At 44.7% G+C, this 14,872-nt stretch overlaps 1 protein-coding gene across 2 annotated transcripts in view; it reads right to left on the minus strand.

Annotated features, from left to right (window-relative positions):
* SARNP (SAP domain containing ribonucleoprotein) overlaps nt 1–14,872 on the minus strand; it is a 51,595-nt gene that overhangs the window by 36,025 nt on the left and 698 nt on the right. The window lies entirely within an intron of this gene.

Consider the following 14,872-nt stretch of genomic DNA (forward strand, 5'->3'; position numbering starts at 1 on the left):
TATCAGATTGATCTTAAGATTGATTGTGTACAATTTCCCTTGAAATCCCCAGCAGTCCTTGGTGGTTTTTGGACACACAATCTACTCACAATCCATCATACAAACCATCTGCTGATTGATTGTATGATTGTGTACATAAGATGTGCACACAATCTGCATACAATCCATCTTACAATCAATTGAGATTGTATGATTGGGTACAATATCTTTCTGATGTATGGCCACCTTTAGAGAGGATCCCCACAAGCTATAAAGTCTTTCACAAGGACCGGGACACCTCCAGCAGCAAATTGGGATTACAATAATTGGACTCCACATATCATCTTGGTCCATTCTCTTCAATCGTGCTGGGACTTTGACCAGAGCAGGTTATATTTTATACTCTCACTGACAGGTCCATGTGTTACATCATTTATTTTATATTGATATTGCCACACAATATTTTATTTGCGTTAAACAGCCCTGACAAGCAGTAGAGAGTTTACTGTAATTTCTGTTTGCACAGTTAGAACACTGCTGCTTGGTTAGGGGGGTACAGTTAGGAGGCTGCTGCTGCGTTGGGGGGGGGGGGGGGGGCGCACAAGAGGCTGCTGCTGGATGCACCCCTGATGTTTGGTATAACATGTAATGTGCATTATGGCGTGTGGTAGAATATGTAATGGGTGTGACATGTGTAATAGGTTTTCATTTTTGCTGTGCGCCTTCGGTGCGCATTGGCCCTATTGTTCGTTTGTCTGGCTCCCAAACTTTCATCGTGGCTACTAGATTTAAAACAAAATTTGTCAAGCCTTAAATTAGACCTATACAAATCCATATCTTTAGACCGGTTTAGCGCCTTCACATGGTTCAACATTGTGCTTTTGGATAGCACAAGTGTATACTTAATAGGAGCACAAAACAAATGAATTACTCTGCAGGGTGACCTCAATGTCCTGTAATGCACATGTGGCCTCAAGTATGTGGTGGGGTAGCAATGAACGAATCAACCATGCAGTCTCTGGGCATGGTTTAAGCACACAAAACTAAAGCTGGGTACACAATGGGCAATATATTGTCAAAGATATGGATGATATGGTTACAAATATCTCGTATATAGCATCCAGTGTGTACAGCCAATATAATTAACAATGCACACGTCCGCAGGTCATTAACAACATCCACTGTCACCTATACATGCAGCTAAATCGGATACCATCGTCAGTGACTATGTACGGAGCAGGGGACGGGTGATGTCACTGACAGATACGGTGAGCGATATCTGCTTGCTCCAGATTCCCTCTGCAGCTCCCCCGGCAGAGGTTCCCTTTCATCAGTGACCATCTCTGGTCGCTGATGAAAAGGAGACACTGAGCAATATATTGCTCAGCAATATATTGCTGAGCAATATATCGCCCCCATGTGTACACAGCTTTATGGTCATTTTAAATAGCTAAAACCAGTGCTTTTGAATGGCAAGCATAAAATACGTGGACAATCATAAGTGAATCCTGTCCATTTACATGTAATAGAACCTAAGGGCAACATATAAACTCCATTTACTTAGTTGAATATTTCTTTAATTCATTTCTCAATAAGAAGCTCTTGGCCTAGGGGTGCTGTGAAAAAAAAAAAAAATCACGATATTCAGGGGCGCAGTGATTCAAAAAAGTTTGGGAACCTTTGTTCTAGTGTATACCCAGCATAAGATCTCTAGTTCATTACACATCCATGGCCATTGACCACAGTGACAGACGGAATGTGTCAACACATGCTGTTTGAGTATGTTGTGCATAGTAAAAATTATTGTCAGAAAAGGAGGAATACTGCTGTTCTCTAGGATACCAAAAGGCAGAACATTAAATGGACAGAATTAAGAGGATTAAACGTTCAGACGTTGGAGTACCAAATACAATACCATACAGGATTTGGCAGGTGTTAAAGGCGCTTACAAATAATTAAAGATGAGACCCAAAAGAGAGAGGAAAAAAAAAACCCACAATGGTTTGATATTGTTTCAACAATGAGGATGATTCAAATATTGGTGGTTTTAACTCGTACCCAATGTTTAAATAAAAATAGATAGATAGTGTTTGGGATCTCAAGACTCTCACCATTCAAATTTTGTCTACAGGTGAATGCAGACAGAAAAGCATAAGTTGTTACTCCAAAGCTGGCGTCCCTGGGTGATGGATCCATTTCACTGTTCTTCCAAATGACAACTGCCGACCGGTTTCAATACCTTGCGGTATCTTTTTCAAGGGACGCCTGCTTTGGAGTAACAACTTATGCTTTTCTGTCTGAATTCACCAGTAGACATAAATGAATGGCGAGAGTCCTGAGATCCCAAACACTATCTATTTTTGTGTGTTATTAAAATTACGTTTTTACTGCACCATGATGTTTCTCTCATCCGTTTGAGACATAATCCCCATCTAAGGAGGAGAGTGAAAGGAGCATTGGTTTCATAGTGATGAGCACTGTCCCTCCCTTCATGCGTTGTTGTCTACCATATATGTAGACCAAAACATTGGGTACGAGTTAACACCACCATTATTTGAATCATCCTCATTGTTGAAACAATATCACACCATTGTGGTTTTTCTCTCTTTTGGGTCTCATCTTGAATTATTTGTAAGCGCCTTGAACACCTGCCAAATCCTGTATGGTATTGTATGTAACTTATTTTTCGTGTGTTTTTCCAAATCTTTGGATGTGGTATTAGGGCTGCTATTTTAGCCAAAATCTACTGTTCCTATTTTGGAGTACCAAATAACCTTCACATTATAAACTTATCAAATGTATGGTACAATGTAAGTGGTTACACATTTTCTCATGTTGCTCTTAAAGAGGCCTACACACTGGGAGATTTGCAGAGCGTTCTGAGCGATGCTACACGATGCAGCACACAGCTATGTGTCAGCACTGTGTGCTGAGCAATCTGTCAGGGCCAGTGCTCTCCGGTGAGAACACTGGGCCTGACCTGTGAGATTACCAGATTTATCCAGTATTACCAAGGAAACAGGACGCACACTGCAATGGCACCCACACACAGAGCAATGTAGGTGCATTCTGGACCCTAAATTTAGAAGTCTTCATGTGCTAAGCATTGGGTCAGTAATTCCCGGTGATAATTGTTCTTGCATATGGAGAAGATTGGGTTAGTTTTTCCTGAATATCATTTGGTGCAATTTGATTGAAGTACATCAGTATTATAGGGTGTACACTAGGGCGGAGTGAAAAAACTGAAATTGAGAAATTCAAAATCGGCTAGTGTGGAAAAGTTGTGACTTGACTTGAATAAGAAACGTGCAAAAGCATTTTGATCTGAGTCAACATCTTCTGTTCTGGCAAGAGGCCTGAAGTTTCACTTTTTTGGTGAAAATGACGAAAACTATGAAGATGCTCCGATCTAGTTAAAATTATGTCAGGATGTCTTAGAGTGGTTCATTAATATACTTTAGCATAGTAAAAGAGAGTACGAGCTTGTCCTAGTGCAAAGTGACTGACTGGCGGGAGAAAAAAATCCCTAATAATTGACCCATTTTCATGGTCACAATTGTGAATATTGTGTGTTTTCTCCTGAACGTGTTTATAATAGAAGAAGCACAAATACTCTAAATGGAATTTCGGTGACACTGTGTGAAATATAACACTGCATAATAGCCCTTAATCAGACCTGATCCCAGTACAAATTTGTTCTCAAAATGGGCAAAACAAATGCTGCATTGCAGGTGGGGCAGATGTAACGTGCTGAGAGAGTTAAATTTGGGTGGGGTGTGTTGAAACTGAAATCTAAATTACAGTGTAAAAATAATGCAGCCGGTATTTACCTTGCACAGAAACAAAATAACTCACACAAATCTAAAGGTGGCCATACATCTACAGATCGATTGTCAGATTGGGCCGGTTGGAACAAACAGCTGGTAATATCTGAATGACAGTTTTTCAGCATCAACTGTCATTTGCTCTCATCTTTTACCAGGATTTTGTTCCAACCAGACAGATCGGACAATAAATCTGTAGATGTATGGCCACCTTAAATCTCTCTGCACATGTTACATCTGCCCCACCTGCAGTCCAGCATTTTTTTGCCCATTTTGAGAACAAATTTGTACTGCGATCAGGTCTGATTAAGGGCCATTATGCAGTGTTATATTTCACACAGTGTCACTGAAATACATGAAATTGGATTTATGCTGCTCTCTTTGCAGTGCATATACAAAGATAGACAATCCTGTGTATATAAATAAGAAATAACTGTTGCAGTCTGTTATTGAAAAACAGTAACTGTTACAATAAGTATTACAAGTGTAAACTGTCTAATGTATCATTTTACATATCACTTCTGTTTATTGACAGAAAAACAGTGTTGCATCCCCTATACTGGGAACATGATTGGGCTGCATTACAGCATATAATTATGCCAAAGATAAGCCAATATATTAACTGTTAAATACGTTGAAGTGTATTATGATGTAATAAATTGTAAGCTTGCAGCAGGGCCCTCTAACCCCCAAGTCTGTCTGTCATTACCCAGTTTGTTTTATCACCGTCTACTATTGTAAAGCGTAAAGGAATCTGCTGAGCTATATAAGAAACTGTAAATAAATAAATAAATACATCTAATGTTTAGGGGAAAAAAAACAAGAACATTGATTCAAAAAACAACAGGTTAATCATTCTATGAGTGGTGTCCAGCAGTACATATATGCCAATCACTGTGTTCATTTCTAGGCAGCAGGGCCGTCTTAACAGCAGTGTGGGCACCTGGGCAAAGCAATGCACTGGGGCCCTTACCCATTCTCCCCTCCTAGGGGTGGGGGGTGGTATCAGCAGCAGCTTTGATGTCCCACGGGTGGCAGGGGGTGCTCTATCTTCCATTCAACATGTAGGACCTGGAGCAGTAACTTCTGCTAATTACTCCTTTACTGCACAGGTGGTGGGAGGGTGAACACTAACGTGTGGAAGGGGGCACTGAGCTGTATGAAGGGTCCCTTGTAAATGACTTCCAGGGAGGTAGGGGGTGTTTTATACACAGGGGACGGTTGGATAATGGAGTGGGCTTAATATTCGTCATTTTCCGGTGGAAGGGCAGCTTGTTTGACTGCAGATATCGCCATTATCTGGAAATAGATTTCTTAGCCTAGTATAAAAACCTAGAGTCCCAACTTTCAGGAGGTGCTGGGAACTTGGGTATCAGAGATCAGGAGCCAGAGCAATCCATTGACAAAAATATAAAACTACACCAGACGTTTGGAGCTGGAGCAGGGACCGGCTGCTTGAAGGCTGATATCTCTGGTTCTGGGCATGATAGAGACAAGCCGCTAGTGTCAGAGAGAACCTGAGAAATATGACTGGAAATTGTAATTAACAGGTCGGATGTGGACTGCTGCTTTGAAGTTGGATATCTGCAGTTCCCCAGGGCCGATTTTCAAAATTCTGGTATCCCAGGAAAAAGGGGATCCTCAGCTATCAACATAGAGCCCTTATACGCCTGGGGCCCCTGGGCAAGTGCCCATTAAGCCCATACAAAAAGACAGCCCTGCTAGGCAGGATTGATTAGCAATACTTATTACAGCATAATGCACTTTAATGTATTTAACTGTTAATATATTGGCTTATCTTTGGCATAATTATATGCTGTAATGCAGCTGCAGGTGGGGCAGATGTAACATGTGCAGAGGGAGTTAATGTGGCCATACATCTACAGATTTATTGTCCGATCTGTCTGTTTGGAACAAAATACTGGTAATGGATGAGAGCACTTTGCTTTGAAATGCTGGAAAACTGCCAAAAACTGACATTCAGATATTACCAGGTATTTGTTCCAACCAGCCAGATCTGACAATCGATCTGTAGATGTATGGCCACCTTTAGATTTGTGTTGAGTTATTTTGTTTCTGTGCAGGGTAAATACCTGCTGCATTATTTTTACACTGCAATTTAGATTTCAGTTTCAACACACCCCACCCAAATGTAACTCTCTCAGCACGTTACATCTGCCCCACCTGCAATGCAGCATTTGTTTTGCCCATTTTGAGAACAAATTTGTACTGCGATTAGGTCTGATTAAGGGCTATTATGCAGTGTTATATTTCACACAGTGTCAATGAAATTCCATTTAGAGTATTTGTGCTTCTTCTATTATAAACACGTTCAGGAGAAAACACACAATATTCACAATTGTGACCATGAAAATGGGTCAATTATTAGGGATTTTTTCTCCCGCCAGTCAGTCACTTTGCACTAGGACAAGCTCGTACTCTCTTTTACTATGCTAAAGTATATTAATGAACCACTCTAAGACATCCTGACATAATTATAACTAGATTGGAGCATCTTCATAGGTTTCGTCATTTTCACCTAAAAAGTGAAACTTCAGGCCTCTTGCCAGAACAGAAGATGTTGACTCAGATCAAAATGCTTTTACACGTTTCTTATTCAGGTCAAGTCACAACTTTCCCACACTAGCCGATTTTGAATTTCTCAATTTCAGTTTTTTCACTCCGCCCTAGTGTACACCCGATGCAGTTTCAGGCCATTTTCTAAGCGATCTCACTGGAGGAAACCACGTTCTAAGGCAGACTTCCTCCATTTCAAACTTCTGCTTTCATCCTTCAGTGCTGCCCTTACCCTTACTAAATAGTCATACTTAAAGGACCTAGGGCGGGATGCACTAAAGGAAAAATGCGATAAAAACCTTATCGGGGTTTACTTGGATGAAGGTAAACCTGCATGCCATGTTTTCGCTGCGGGGGGTATCGCCAGCAAAAGCTGGTTGGTGGGGCAAATATTTATTGGCCAATGAATATACCAGGAACCTCTATTATTGATTGATTAATAATATGGAGTGCATCTGCACCATGTGTTTTTCTTTGCAGAACTACAAGTCCCAGCATGATAGCACCTCATGTAAATCGGGTGTGCCTCCCCCACCATGAGCTAATATTGTGTACACTTGAAGGTTGGGACTCCTTCAACTTAAGTAGCACCCCGCCCACCTGATCTAACATTGAGGTCACCGTGAAGCTGTACCAAGAACCTCTATTATTGATTAATATAGAGTGTGCATATGCACCATGTGTTTTTTTCTTTGCAGAAAAGTCTGTACCTCCGGTATTAAAGCGAGCTGTCTGTGAAAAAAAAGATAGAGCGCTGAGACCTGGACTTTAAAAAAGGTATCCCAAGCAGAGACCAGCAACCAGACCAGTCTGAAGAAATTCCAACAGTCTGGGAAGACTGAATATGGCCCTTGGATACTTCCTTAACTCGCACCAATGGACATAAGCCTTCCAGATGCGATGGAAGTTACATTCTTCCGAGCACTCATCATAGTAGGAATAAACCACGAGTGGGATACCGCTTCTCTTCAGTAGGTCGGCCTCGACAACCAGGCCGTCAAATGCAGCCAAGGCAAGTTTAAGTAGGCGAATGGACCCTTTAGAAGAAGATCTGGCTGGAGTGGGAGCCGCCAGGGAGGCTCCACAAGCAGAAGGCAGAGATGGGAAAACCACGCTCTCCTCGGCCAATCCGGAGCAATAAAAATCACAGAATCCGACCCTCTTTTGATCAGTTTGAGAGCCTTTGGAATCAAAGGAAACTGAGGGAATAGATAAGCAAGATCAAAGTCACACTTGATTGATAGGTAATCCACCGCCATCAGGTCTATCTGAGGCATCCCCCACTTCTGAACAAGCAATTGAAAGACCTCCGGATGCAGAGCCCATTCCCCCGGGTGGAAGTCCTGGTGATTGAGAAAATCCACTTCCCAGTACTCCACACCCGGGAGGAAGATGGCGTAAAAATTAACAGAATGAGTCTCCGCCCATTCCAGAATCGGCCTGACTTCCTTCATTGCCACTCGGCTTTTCATCCGTTGCATTGTCCGATTGGATGCAAGTCGAATGGCCCTAAATTCCAAGATGTTGATTGGAAGATAGGTCTCCTGAGGAGACCATTGTCCCTGGAACACCTGGCCCTCTGTCACCGCTCCCCAGCCTCAAAGGCTGGCATCGGTCATCAAGATGGTCCACGTACATATCTTGAAGCTGCGTCCTTGGAGAAGGTTTGGTGTACAGAGCCACAATTGAAGGGACAAATGAGCCTCCTTGGACAGGAGGACAATCTTTTTGTGTATAGTGTGATGAGACCCCGACCACTGGCTGAGGAGACACCACTGAAAAGAGCGTGTGGAAATGCCCGAAACTAATTGCTTAGACGGCGGCCACCATAAGGCATAACAGTCGAGTGCAAAGAGGAGCCGAGACTCATATGGTTTGAAGCACCTGCCTCACCACACTTTGCAAGGTCACAATTTTGTCTTCTGGCAGGAAAAAAAAACTCTTTCTACCCGCGTGTTGAAGACCAGACCGAGAAAGAACAATCTCTGCGTAGGTTGAAGCAATCTCTGCGTAGGATGATTATCCATCCCATCCGCAGGAGAAATTGTCACGTTAGGAGAGCTTCCTGCTGCAATTTCTCCCTGGAGGGGGCTTTGAGTAGTAAGTCATCTGAACAGGGGACGATGATCGCCCCTTAGAGGCGGAGAGCCGAAACCATGCAGGCCATGATTTTGGCAATACTCTCGGTGCCGAGGACAGGCCGAATGGAAGTGCCCTGAATTGGTAATGCTGATCCCTGATGGAAAAACGGAGGAACCTTTGGTGGGAGTCCGAGATCGGGATGTCCAATGATAGAAGAAACTCGTCTGTTTCTAAACCTGCAATCACAGTCCAAATGGATTCAATTTTGAACCTGCAATCACAGTCCAAATGGATTCCATTTTGAACTTGTTATAAACGATATGCTTGTTGGAGGTACTTCAAGTTCAGAATGGGTCTGGCTGACCCATCTGGCTTTGGCACAACAAAAAGACTGGAGTAATAGCCCTGGCCTCTCTGATCCACGGTGATCTGTAAAATGACTCCTGCCACCAAGAGATCTTGAATGGATGCACACAGAGCTGTGCTGGACTCCTGGTTTGACGGAAGGCCCGTCGTGAAGAATCTCTTTCGAGGCAAGTGAGCGAATTCTAGTTGGTATCCCCTTTAAATGATTTGAAGTACCCATTAATCCTTGCAATTTTATCTCCACTCGCCCTGAAAAGACAGTAGACGTGCGCCCACCTTGAAATCCCCCAAGTGAGCTGAAAGACCTTCATGGCACAACTTTTTCTACTGGCTGGGCATCCTGCTTTCTGGTAGTGGGCTGTGCTGTGGAGTGGAAGCGGCTCTACCGCCCCTTCCTCTACGACCACGGAAGGAAGAGAAAGCTCCCCGCGATCTGCCCCTGTATGAGAAGAAACCCCGAAAGGAAGGTCCTGGTAAAAGCAGTTTCGGCACTGGAGCGGAAGATGGCAAAAAAGTGGACTTACCTCCCGTGGCTTGGGAGAGAAGTTTATTCAATTCTGTGCCAAACAGTAAGTCCCCAGTATAGGGGAGGCCCTCCACTGCTTTATTAATGTCAGCTTCCACCTGCCAAGAATGCAACCATACCGTGTGCCGATTTTGACTATAGTATGCAAATCGCACAGGTTTTTTACCTTGCAATCCCGATGCGTGCTCCCGTGACAGCACAAAATGAAACCCAGATAGACAGGGCAGCAATGACTGTATTGTGCAAATCTAATGCGGATTGCATGAATTGTATGCAAATAGTACAGAGATAGCAAAGATTGTATAGCAAGGGAATCTCACCGTGTGTACACAGCATAAGCGGAGGTTCTAGCTCCCAATTCAGAAAGATCAGCGGCTGCCTCCCCTACTTAAGAGGAGGCGTCCTTAAGGCATTCTGCTAAGGGAACCAATTTAGAACGAGGTCTATTTTGTTGAAGACCAAGGGATAATTCCTCCGCCCATTGCTCCATGGCCCTAGCCGCCCAAGAAGAGGCTAAAGCCGGTCTTAACAGAACACCTACCGAACAGTAAATAGACTTCAAGGTAGACTCCAGTCTCCGATCGGGAGCCTCCCCCGGGACTGGCAGAGTGGTGCATTTGGATAAACATGAGACGGAGACATCAGGAGGAGGGGTATTCTCCCATTTACACCTAGACTCAGGGGAAAAGGGGTAGAGAGATTTTTAACAGTTGGAAATTTTAAAACTTCCTATCGGGTTTTCCATGCAGTATATAAAGGCTTATCCAACTCAGAGTCAGGAAAAACCAAAGGTTGTCTTACAACCCTGCCAAAAATGGAAACTTGTTCTGTGATTGCCTCTTCTGCAGTATTTTAAGTGGATTTAACCGCCCTGATTAAACCATGTACCCCTTGGGAAATGTATTCCGCAGGCTCCGCCTCCTGTACTGCATGTTGTAAAGGAGAGGTAAATTCCCCTTCTTCAAGTTCAAATTCCTCACAATCAGAATCTATATTTAAAACTTGTAGTGCCTCTCTGTCCCTGCGTGAAACTGCCAGCTCCGAACCAAATCCGCCAGGACACTCTGCAAGCGGTCCCCCGCCTCAGCTGGGACTAGAGGTGCAGGAGGTTGCTGCTATTGAACCACAACCGGGACCTGAATCTCATTATAACACTTAGCACACAGGGAAACCCCCTTATATGCTGTGTGTACTGGTCCTTACAATTTTTGCAGACATAAAGCTTTAAAGCAGCCTTTGATGCTGCAGCTTTTCCTGCCATAGTGTTTGTAACAGACACAACACACGTCAGACTGCACCCCAAAGTAACACCCACAATATAACAGGGGCCTAAGGGGGCACAGGGAAAGAGGAGCCACAGACAAATCAACCTCAATTGGTGTTAATGCACAGCCCAAAAAATCCCTGCAACAACTCACAGTACTGTAGTGTCAGAGGGAGCGATATTGTAAAGAGCAGGAAGCTGATACCCCAGGGCCTGTTCTTAATCAGGAGGAGCCACTCGCAGACGTGCGTCCTAAAATGGTGCCAGCAGCAGAGAGGAGGAACGATGACTCCACCTCCCCACGTGCCACGGAGGTGAAGGACAACAAAGCCACACCCCCTCCGCGGCGCGTCCTGGGCGCTCCCTCCAGCAAACCACCGGGGTGGCAGCACGCCCCATTACCTTTCTGGCATCCTGGAGTGCGGGTAATAGAGCACATGGACCCGTAACGCTAGCCGCAAGCTGTGGCGTCCTACGACCTTTTCATACCCCCCACTATCCACGTCGGCGTGGAGTTGAGAATAGAAAGTGTGGCGAGCGCAGCGAGCCACCGAGCCCGAAGCGTGGCGAGCGCAGCGAGGGGACGCGGACAGCTGTGAAGCCCGTGAGGGGACGCGGATACCTGTGAAGGTATCCGCGTCCCCTCGCCACACTTTCTATTCTCAACTCCACGCCAACGTGGATAGTGGGGGTATGAAAAGGTCGTAGGACGCGTACCGCCGCCGCTCGCCACGCTTCGGGTTGACGTTGATCGTGGGGTGGCGTTAACAATTCGGGTGGCTTTTATACACTTCAGGGTGCCTATTTGGCCTCTGTGGCCCATTTAACATTGTTTCCTATGGAAAAATTGGGTCAATTGAGGCATTGAACAGGAAAATCGGGTCAATTGAGACATTTAACATTGTTCCCTATGGGAAATCTCGGGCATCTCGTCGGTCGCATCGCACCCGATTTTTTAGTGCATTCAATGCCCGAGATGGCCATGATGGGCGCCCTTCTAAGTAAAGAGTACCCTTCAATTCTTACTCTTTACGGGCAACATGTACAGAGCTGTAATTTTAGTAGCTGCCAGATGCTGCCAAATTGCTTTAATCACAGACTTTATTTTTAATTTATTTTTTTTTAATTGCCCAGATAATGCTCCACTGTTTGTGGATGGTAACAAAATATTTATAGGAGGTACATTTTTGGGGCGTGAACTGTCATTATTAGTTTATCTGGCTCCTACATTTTTAAGAATTTTGTCGAGCCCTGCACTAAGTCAAAATAAGGCTTAGTGAAATCTTTTCTGAGAGTCTGGTATCGTCAAATGCTTTTAGGTTAGCCCTGTGGTTCCCAGACTTTTGATTCAAGGTGCGCTACAGTATTAGAATTTTTTTCAAAGCACCCCAAAGTTTAGAGTTGGCAAATTTAGAAAACCATTACATTAATCAAATTGTGTTTATATGTCAAACAAAACAAACAAGAGTAGGTTGCGCTAAATGAATGACTTTCAGGTGTGCATGTAGTAAAATGTAGGTACTTATAGGTTAGTTGGGCGCCCACTAAGCTATTTGCTTAGTTTTGCGCGTCCCCTTGCGGGGCTCGCCAAGCTTTGGGCTCGGTGGCTCGCCACACTATATAACATCAACTCCATGCCGACATGGATAGTGGGGGTATGAACTTACTAACTATAGTAGGCGCCCAACTAACATAAGTACAAAATGATAGAGAGAGTAATATTTTATAGTCACCCTTGGTGCCACTGGGCTGGTGGATCTGGCACTTGTTACTGTGACACCCTACATGCTGACCACCTCTGGCAAGGGACCCAACCAGCCCGCTCTGCTATACACTGTGGACCAGACTATCTGCTACCAACTATAACTGGACGACCCCCCCTGCCAACTACGGCAACAACTGTTGTGGATGAATGCCACCTCACTAAAATTAGCTGGATGCAAATCGGCTTAACCTACAATTTAACATGGTTTATGGAGGACTAACAATACAGTCAGTAAGCATTACCATCAAAAGCATCAGCACCATTCTAATTTTGGAACTATCCACATCGGGCCTAATAGGAAGGGACACTAGAACATCCACCAACCCAAGGGCACCAAGGGTGACTATAAAATTATTACTATATATATTTAATGAGTGCTTCGTGGACTCTATTAAATATGCACTGCGCTCATTAGATATGCACTGGGACAGAGGCATTTCCAAATGGGATGGAAAAAGGGTGACAGGGGTATGGAAGAGGGAAGCAGTGGGTGTTTACTTAATGAGTTATACCCTGTGCCCCCTCCACAGACACATTAGTCTGATGATCAGCAACAGAGTTGTGACGCCATGCTGAGGTGGTCTGGACCCACAGTTTGAGTACCACTGGATTAGCCTAATGATGATGTACTCAATCAGATGTTTCTGACATGCGGTTATATTTTAGAATGAAAAGATGAAGTCATTAAATTGGTTATTTAATTGTTTTTCCTTACAGCTACCACTATACTGTAGGGCACAGAAAAAGAGCAATTCAATTGGTTACTCCTTTAGTAATGGGAATGGCATTGCTTCTTGCAGCCTTTTGAGATGACAGAAGAAAAGTCTGCAAAGTATGTAACTTGGATACCCTAGCCAGGTTTTTAAACGGAATTCAGTTATTCACAGCTAAAGCAGTTTGTGTGTATAAAGCAATGGGTTACAAGTATTGAAGTGCAACTAATGAGGGGAATGCAACTGATTTGTGGGCCAGCATTAGAGCAATTCTGGCGTTCTCAAACTCAGTCCTCATGACCCCACACAGTTCAGGTTTTCCAGGTCACCTGGCAGGTGCACTCATTACTCATTTGACAAATTGTAAAAAATTCACAGGTGGAGCTAACTATTTCACTTGTGATTCAGTGAGACCTGCAAAACATGCACCGAGTGCAAGAACCTGTGGAACAATTCAACTGTTCCCCTTATAGGTAAGAGAGTGCCTGCTTATCATTGCCAAATTTAGCTGTACAAAGTCTAAAAGTACTACTTTTTTTTACTACTACCACTGGAACCACTGCTGTAGACAATACCAATAGCAGAGCAGGTAATACAAATAAATATACCCTAAGCCAGGGGTGTCCAAACTTTTTGCAAAAAGGGCCAGATTTGGTGAGGTGAAAATGTGTGGGGGCCGACCATACAACCTGACATTCTTTGAACCATTAATCACATCAGAATGGTCTCCTACTCAGCCCCCATTCAATGTATGTCCCTGAGCGGGCCCCCACTCACTGTATGTCCCCCTGCCTGACCTCCATCTCTGTATTTCCCCCAGCCTGCCCCATTCACTTTGTCCCCCATTCACTGTATGTCCCCCAGCATGCCCCTTCACTGTATATTCCCCTGCCTGACCCCCGTCTGTGTATTTCTCCCAGCATGCCCCCATTCTCTTTGTCCCCCACTTTGTCCATATCACTGTATGTCCCCCAGCCTGCCCCCACTCACTGTATGTCCCCCAGCCTGCCCCCACTCACTGTATGTCCCCCAGCCTGCCCCCACTCACTGTATGTCCCCCAGCCTGCCCCCACTCACTGTATGTCCCCCAGCCTGCCCCCACTCACTGTATATTCCCATAGACTGCCCCTCCTTCGCTGTATGTACCCCATTCACTGTATGACCCCCAGCCTGACCCTCCTTCACTGTATGTACCACATACTGCCTCCCTTCACTGTATATTCTCCTGCAGGAAACAGATGCTTGGGCTCCCGCCGCCACCGCCCTCCTCCTCTGCTTCGCATATTATGGGAGCAAGCACCCCCTTTGCTGCTGCCCCCCCGCGCACATTGCAGTTACTGTGATTGCGGTGGAGGGTGATATATGATTGCCATCTTTCAGATGAGAATGTGTCCAACCTCTGCTGCTGCAAACACGTCTCACAGTGGCAGCCGGCACCCCCTCACCGATGCAGACAGGAAGCCAGCAAGGTAAAGGTGCGCTCGCCAGGGTCCCATCTCTAGAGTCCTGTCTGATGCTCCGCCCACTTCCAGGTGGAGGCTCCGGGCCACTTATTTATTTATTAGCAGTTTCTTATATAGCGCACACATATTCCGCAGCGCTTTACAGAGAATATTTTGACCATTCACATCACTTGAAGTAACTTCACGGGCCGCAATTGGCCCCGGGCCGGACTTTGGAGATGCCTGGGGTAAAGCATACCTCCCAACATGCCCCACTCCAGGAGGGACACATTGATCTGTTTCTGGGCTTTCCTCTTAATTTATTATTACCATC

The sequence above is a fragment of the Crinia signifera genome, chromosome 2 (genome assembly GCF_055691185.1).
Source record: "Crinia signifera chromosome 2, ASM5569118v1, whole genome shotgun sequence".
NCBI lineage: Eukaryota > Metazoa > Chordata > Amphibia > Anura > Myobatrachidae > Crinia > Crinia signifera.